We start from the raw sequence: 8,321 nt of genomic DNA, 5'->3' as shown, positions 1-8,321 counted from the left end.
ACTAAGCACTTTCTATACTTAAGGGAATAACTTTGTCTCTATTTTTTAGGCAAATTATTTTGTGTGGGTGACAAAATGTATGTTCCCTTGCATGTAATATTTAAGTGTGTATTAAATGTCTAATATGACTCAGGTCACAAAATTTCAGACACAACGACAACATGAACTGTCAGCTCAGGAAAGTTTGTTTGTTTGTGTTTGAGATGGAGTCTCACTCTGTCGCCCAGGGTGGAGTGTGATGGCATGATCTCAGTTCACTGCAACCTCCGCTTCCCGGGTTCAAGCAATTCTCCTGCCTCAGCCTCCCAGGTAGCTGGGATTATAGGTGCCCACCACCACTCCTGGCTAATTTTTATATTTTTAGTAGAGACAAGGTTTCACCATGTTGGCCAGGCTGGTCTCGAACTCCTGACCTCAGGTGATGCGCCTGCCTTGACCTCCCAAAGTGCTGGGATTACAGGTGTGAGCCACCGTGCCTGGCCAAGAAAGTTTTTCTGAAAGAGACTAGTCAGTTTTTTTCTCTCCTTCTACATATTGCCTATATTTTTCCAGGAATCAGAGAATTGGATTATTCATGCTTAGATAGGGATAAAGGACAGGACTTACAGGATTCAGGAATTTTTTACTTAATCTCGGATGACTACTTAACATGTCACTGGGGGCACTTTGAAGGTGTGGGGTGTTTGTGTGTGTGTTTCACACCAATCTTTTTTTTTTTTCCCTAGAACTTTTCTTTCCTGAGTTACTGGCTGAAGATGCCATAGAGGGAAGCAGAGGTGGTACAGAGAAAGGCTGGGATTAGGTCTGAACGACAAAGCAGTGGTTTCAGAGGATTCATTGCAGCCTCTGGATCTGGGGATGGGCCTTATAGGTGACAGCCTGTCTAGGGAAGCAATTGGAAAGTGCCATTCCTCTGATTCTTCTGTAGTTCACAAGCATGACGATTGGGTTTTCATGACATGTGTGAGATGTGCCACCCCCTGAACCTTGTGCCCACATTGGCACATTACCCATCTAACCTAAAAATAAAAAAAAAAAAGTTGCTCCTCTCAGGTGTGAATGCAGTTGAAATCAGAAGGGAAATCAATATAGCAGAGAAATGACAAAACACCTTGGTTTTCCGGAGTAATGGGGTGAGGGGCACATGCTTTGAAGTCATGGTGAGATTCTTTCATCTCTGAATATCTTACCTAACAGGCTCCCTGGATTCTTTTTCTGCTCTTTGGAATCTCATGGTTTATGTCTGAGATTGCTTCTTTCCAACCATTACTAAAAGCACAGAAACAGACATTCTTGACTGCTCATTTCTAGTAATAATCTTTTAAACGAGAGCCTCTCATGTTCAGAGTCCAGTCTCCTGCATACTACTCACATTTCTGCCTCAAATGTCCCTCTAAAGTCCAAGGTACAACTCTGAATTCTAGGAATTCTCCGACCCTTTGCTGTATTTCCAAAATGAACATTTGCCAGAATCAATTCTCAGGTCAGTCTCAATAAATAAATATATTCTAAAGCACCCTATGAAAACTGTTACACTATGGGAATCTTTCTTCTAGATCTGGATTTTCTAGAAATGAATCTTTAGTAATGTGAGCAAATTTAGAGTCTCGAGGTGTCTGCCAAATCTTACCTATGTCGAGCATTTTGTGGCTAATCTATTCATTTAATTTTTCTTACAATTCTTTTTTTTTTCTAATTATAGCTGACAAGCTATGACAACGTGCTATGGTCAACATGTCACTTGACCCTCCTTTAATAAATATCGCAGTGCGAACAATGTGTGCATGGTGCTAATATATTTTATTCTTCCTCTGAGAAAAGTGTTATAATGACCTTACTTTTTGGGGGAGAAATGTGGGTTACTGCTTATTCAACATGCTTTTGGGTTTGACTTGCTATCACATGTTTTCTTCTTTTAATCTAGACTTTTATGTATTTTCTGCATTTTCTTCACTGACCATATATTTTTGGCATATATTACTGTCATAAAAATCATCTGCATAAAAACATCTTGCCCTCACCAAAATCAACAAAAATGGAAACTTTAAAAGTGATATAAGAACACACACACATATAATTTTTTGTTTGTTTTGTTTTGAGACAGAGTCTTCCTCTGTCACCAGGCTGGAGTGCAGTGGTGCGATCTTGGCTCACTGCAACCTCCGCCTCCTGGGTTCAAGCGATTCTCCCATCTCAGCCTCCTGAGTAGCTGGGACTACAGGTGTGCGCCACCACATCCAGCTAATTTTTGTATTTTTAGTAGAGACGGGGTTTCATCATGTTGGCCAGGATGGTCTCGATTTCTTGACCTCGTGATCTGCCCTCCTCGGCCTCCCAAAGTGCTGGGATTACAGGCATGAGCCACGGTGCCCAGTCACATAATGTAATTTTTAAGTAAAGATTCAGAGAAAAGAAGTTTTAATAATAGTGAGAGCTGATGTTTGCCTAGGACTTTACCATTTGATAGTTGTTTTTATATATGTTATATTAGAGGTATAATAGTTTAGTATCTGAAGTCAGACAGCTCAAATCTTGGCTCTGCCACTTACCAGATATGGTTTGGGCAAGGTATTGACCTTCTCTAAGCCTCAGTTTTATCTCTGTACCTGTTTCCTAAGGTTATTATGAAGATTTGGTGGGACAATGCATAGAATGTGCTTATAGGGGCTAGATTATGCCAAATGTTCACTTCACATTACTTACTGTCTTTTTCTTTTAAACCACAACACTCTTATGAAAAAGTAGGGCATGTGGGATTATTTTTACTTTACCAAAGAAGAAAATAGTGTTCAGAGAGATTAGGTGAATGACAAGTAATTCTTTCATTTTAAATTGAGTTTCCATTGCAGTCTTAATGGCAAGACTGGAAAAGGGAATCCAGTGAGTTCCCTGGGCCCTTTCCTTAGGGTGGAGCTAACACACAGGGAATGTGAAACACCCGCTGAGCCACTCTTGTGGGGTTAGAACCCCCAAAGATCTGGTACCGTCAGATATTCTATATAGTCACATAGCTAATGGCTTCAAGTTCAACTTGAGCTGAATGTTAATAGGGTAGATTCAAATCATTTTTCACTGTTTTGAGGGGCTTGGAGTGGGGAGGTGATGAAGAACAATTGTAATAACTCCAGTAACTTTCTCATTTCTAAATGCAAATTACTTCTCTGAGAATTTCTGTGTGTAGGTAGCCTGTGAAAGCTACTTTCAAGGCTCAGCTTCCTTGGTTAATGTAGCTTTGCTAAAGGGGCATACAGGCCTTCACACCATACAGTGCTGGCTGGCCCTAGTCTTACTTGGCTGGGAGATATGTTGATCCAGTGGCTTTATATGAGGCTTATCTTTTAGAGCTACTTGAAAAGTAATGCCTCCCATCAGCCTGTAACAAAGATGCACTCTGCCATTTCTTCCTAGCAATTACATTTTCTGTTCTAAATTAATGTCACCTCACAGCATTCTTTTACCATTCTTTGGCATTTAATCCAATTTTCTTCTTCCTAACAAACAATTTTAAAAACAAACTCATTCCTTTTAAAATGAACTGAAATGTTCAAATGTTTCCTAGGAACGCGTTCAGTCCTCATTCTATTGTTGTTTCTTGCAAAAATATTCCTGGATTGCTCAGCTTTGAGAGAAACTATGAAAATGAAAAATTCCCAATAAATAAAGGGAGATAATTCACTTTATAAAAGAATTCTTTTCTTTGCACCGGCATGTGTAATAAAAAGAAAGACATACAAATTCTTTACTCACTGATGGGTTCTGTTAGCAATACATTTAATTTTCAGACACAAAATGTTAGGAGTCAGTTGACTACCAAAATCTCTGAAATCACATGGTTGAGGAGATAATTTAAAATGCAAACATTTGATACATACCAAAGTTTTCAGTGATATAGCTATTTGGCAACCTCCAAGTGGAATCTACAGAGATAGTCTGGAAAGTCAATGTTAAAAGACTCGTAAAATCATGTCTTCAGATTTTGATGAAAACATAGTTTAGCGAACTTAATTCTAGAAGACAGTAAGCTGGAAAAGCAAGGTTTAAAAGCCAGACCACAGACAGAGAAATACTTCACATAGGCACAATAATCTTCAAGAAATAGATAAATGTATTGGATATTTATTTTTATTTGTAATAATTCTAAGAAGTTATCCCATAACTACAAAATGCCACACAAGCATAGCAGCTTTTATCCAATTGCTATATGTCCTTGGGCATGTTTTTATAATAATAGAAATGTTAGTTTTGCTGTTCACATACAAACCCCAATGTAGCTAATTAAATTTCAGCCTTAATAGGATTCTACTGGAATTAAAGAAAGATACTGCACACATTACTTCCTGCCCTGACCATTTGAGTGTTGCTGACAGCAGATAAAAAGGCATCACATCCCTTTGGTATGGCATTGCCAGCTTTAAGGAAAACAATGCCAGGCAAACTGGGCAGAGAAGCTGGAAATCCTTCAGGAATGAGATACAACATGAGTGGGTATGTGCGCATACACATGCAGGTAGAAATATATGTTATTAATATTTACCCAAAACTTGTTACAGAGCACATACAACAAATTTTCTTGAAAATAGGTGGCTGTCAGATTAAATTCATAATGTCTCAACCTTGATGAAAATTCTATGTGTGTCAACTGCAGGCTATAAAATCTACTTTTTAAAAAAAAGGTTTACACAAACAAAAATGATAGATTATCCATATTCTACCCTCCCCAGTTCAAATCCAGATCCTTGGGGAGGGTGAGATGCACTGCACCCCCAAATCAAGACATGTATAAGGAAACTGAATTAATGTTAAGTGTTGCAATTGGCATTTTTTTAAAGCAATCAAAGCTGCTGGAATTAGTTTTTCTATCAAGTTTTATCCCTAGCATGAAATTCAGATGCAGAGTTTGGAACCTGGGCAAGGCAGGACTGTATTTTCCAAATATGGCAACAGCCACCTGCCCTTTTAACACTGTGATATGGGCGCTCCTACTTCAAGAAGTCGGGCCGATAGTCCATTTTATTAAGTATGGGTGGATAAATGGCAAGGCACAAGGGTTGCTATATGACTTCCAGAGCATGTCATACAGCGCAATACATCTTCTTCTGGGATCACTTTCTTGGGAGTGTGTGTCTTGGGAGCTCTGGCCAACATGTAAAATGACTAGCCAGCCTGAAGCCACCATGCTGAAGATACTGTGTGGAAAAGCTCCATAGAGATGATAGAGATAGAGATACCTGAGGAACCCCACTGTTCTAGACTCCAGTTATTGAAATCTTTCACCACCAAAAGAGAGAGACAAGAGAGAGCCAGTCTTCAAATCATTTCACTCCCAGCCTTCAAGCCAGCCCTAGCTGATGCTGAGGGCAGCAGACACCAGCCATCCTCATGAAGCCCTGCTCAAATTGCAAAGTGGTGAGCAAAATAAGTAGTGTTGGCTGGGCACCGTCACTCACCTGTAATCCCGGCACTTTGGGAGGCTGGGATTGCTTGAGCCTAGGAGTTCGAGACCAGCCTGGGCAATATAGCACAAACCTGTCTCTACAAAATAAATAAATAAGTAGTGTCATTCTAAGTCACCAAGTTCTCTGCTGGTCTGCTGTATAGCAGTAGATAAGCAGAACATTAGGATTTGGGAAAAAAAAAACTTTGTTACAGCCAAATGCTAAGTATAAGTGAATATACCCATAGAGTCATTTGATCCGCAAATTAATAAACTGTAATTTAAATAACAGCTTTATTGTTGGAGTTGAAGCAGAAAATTATGTTGATAAGAGCTGCTGACATACATGGAAGTAAGTGTTGGCTGACTGGGTCTCCTAACAAGACTTCTGAAACTTAACCATAGTCTTATGTCCTGATTTCTTAACTATGACCATCAAGTTAATAAAAAGGCAGAGGGTGTAGCAGCCTTTCCATTGCCTACTTCTCATGATTCGCTGGGTCAGGAATTGGGGTAGAGCTCCACTGGGTAGTTCAAGATGGCTTCGCCAGGCGCGGTGGTTCATGCCTGCAATCCCAGCACTTTGGGAGGTCAAGGTGGGTGGATCACCTGAGGTCAGGAGTTTGAGACCAGCCTGGCCAACATGGTGAAACCCATCTCTACTAAAAATACAAAAATTAGCTGGGAGTGGTGGTGCATGCCTGTAATCCCAGCTACTCAGGAGGCTGAGGCAGAAGAACATCTTGAACCTGGGAGGCAGAGGTTGCAATGAGCCGAGATTGCACCACTGCACTCCAGCCTGAGTGACAGAGAAAGACTCCATCTCAAAAGCAAACAAAAACAACATAAAAAGAAGACTTGAACTCACTTGACTGCTCCTCTACATGGCCTCTCTGAGTCCGTGTGCTAGTCGCTGGTCTTATCACTCACAAGTCTAGCCCAAGCTTGCTTATTTATTTATTTGAGACGGAGTTTCGTTCTTGTTGCCCAGGCTGAAGTGAAATGGTGCGATCTTGGCTCACCGCAACCTGTCTCTCGGGTTCAAGCGATTCTCCTGCCTCAGCCTCCCAAGTAGCTGGTATTACAGGCATGCACCACCATGCCCGCTAATTTTGTATTTTTAGTAGAGATGGGGTTCTCCATGTTGGTCAGGCTGGTCTCGAACTCCCGACCTCAGGTGATCTGTCCGCCTCGGCCTCCCAAAGTGCTGGGATTACAGGCGTGAACCACTGTGCTAATCCTCCCCAAGCTGCTTTAAACTTTAAAGCATGGAGGCTGGTCCCCCTAGAGGGAGGAAGCGGAAGCTGCCAGACCTCTATGACCTGAGCTTGGAAGTCTCAGAACATCACTTTCATTGTATCCTTCCACTGCCAAATGAAATCATAAACCAAGTCAAGGGGAGGGAAAAGAGACTCCACCTCTTGACTTGTGTGACATTATGTGTACACAAGATGGGAAGAAATTGATGGTGGCCATTTTGGAGAGAAAAGGAAAGAGCAATTGCATCTGAGCAGGGAGGGAGTGGTTCTAATTCTGGTTCTGCCAATAACTAGCTTTGCGGTGTTGGCCAAGTCACCTGAAAATGCTTAACCGGTTTGCTCAAAGGACAGGTGAGCAAAATGAGCCATAAGCTCCAAGATTCTGTCTAGTTCTAAAAATTTGCTTCTAATCAAGGCAGAACCTACATTAGCCTAAAAGGTGGGAGAGGAAGAGAAGTCAACAGAAACACAATGTATGAATTATCCACTTGTGCTCTTCTGGGCTGCTGTTTAACCTTTCACTGTGGACTGCTGTGACATCTCCCTCATCAACCATTACACAACCTCAGCTTTTGAGGCCTATTCTTCTATCTTTAGGACTCTGTTCCTGTTACAACTTATTCTACTTCAGCCTCACAAGGTGGGAAATCAAAATACTGTTTTTTTTTTCAGCTAAGGTATTATCTTTTATAGGGAGTAGGAAGCTTTAGGTTACAAAACAAGTTGGGAGAAAGATCCTGGAAACGAGGCTTTGAGAAAATAATGTAGAACATCTCTTATAAATGTTGTGTCAAACAACCTGAATCCAATATTGCAAAATGAGACCTCTGAAGTAAACTGAAACAGATTTTGGTGGGGAGACATTTTAAAAACTCTTCAACCATGGGCTTTATTACTTTGAAATATACAATTCTTTCAGCAAGTATTCTCAAAAACTTCATTGTAGGAGGACCACAAGTTGCCATAGGGGCCCCCTGAGCTAAGTCTTTGATCAGTAATTGATGAGATTCAATTTGTAGTATCTATGCTAGGTGCATGGGGTCTCTATCTTGAGCTCATAATTCAGTAAATTAATCTGGTGTTTTTTAATTTGGGCGACTAAGTTAGACATAGCATTTGAGCCCTTATTGGCTGCATCCACTTGAGGAATTTCAGCAACAACCCCCAGGCTCAGGCCTCTGTATACCTGGTGCTAGCTAGTTACTTGCGTGCTACAGAGACACTAAAAGAACTGGAACTGAGATCTACCCCAATCCTAGATTATCTTTCTGTCATTAAGCTCTCAACCCCTCCCTATGCCCTTCCTACTCTATTGTCAAGAATTCTCAGGCCTTGTTTAACTAAAAAGATTCCCCAAATAAGGACATGGTAATGTTTTTGGTAACCATAAATAATATAGAAATCCTTATGCTCAAGAATGTAGCTTACCATCACTATGAAAACACAGAGGCCAGGCATGGTCACTCATGCCTGTAATCCAAGCACTTTGGGAGGCCAAGGTGGGCAGATCACTTGAGGTCAGGAGTTCGAGACCAGCCTGGCCAACATGACGAACCCTCATCTCTAATAAACATACAAAAATTAGGCAGGCGTGGTGGAGTACTCTTGTAATTCCAGTTACTCGGGAG

General features: G+C 40.9%; 1 non-coding gene across 1 annotated transcript; it reads left to right on the top strand.

Annotated features, from left to right (window-relative positions):
* The first annotated feature begins 916 nt into the window (after window positions 1-916).
* On the top strand, window positions 917-1,020 carry LOC126949554 (small nucleolar RNA U13). The gene has a single exon (XR_007723831.1). It is a non-coding gene; the product is annotated as a small nucleolar RNA U13 (small nucleolar RNA).
* Window positions 1,021-8,321: the final 7,301 nt, after the last annotated feature.

Source organism: Macaca thibetana, chromosome 2 (genome assembly GCF_024542745.1).
Source record: "Macaca thibetana thibetana isolate TM-01 chromosome 2, ASM2454274v1, whole genome shotgun sequence".
In the NCBI taxonomy this organism is placed as follows: Eukaryota; Metazoa; Chordata; class Mammalia; order Primates; family Cercopithecidae; genus Macaca; species Macaca thibetana.
Note: the sequence above shows the minus strand (reverse complement) of the source record. Positions and strands in the feature narration are given on the sequence as shown.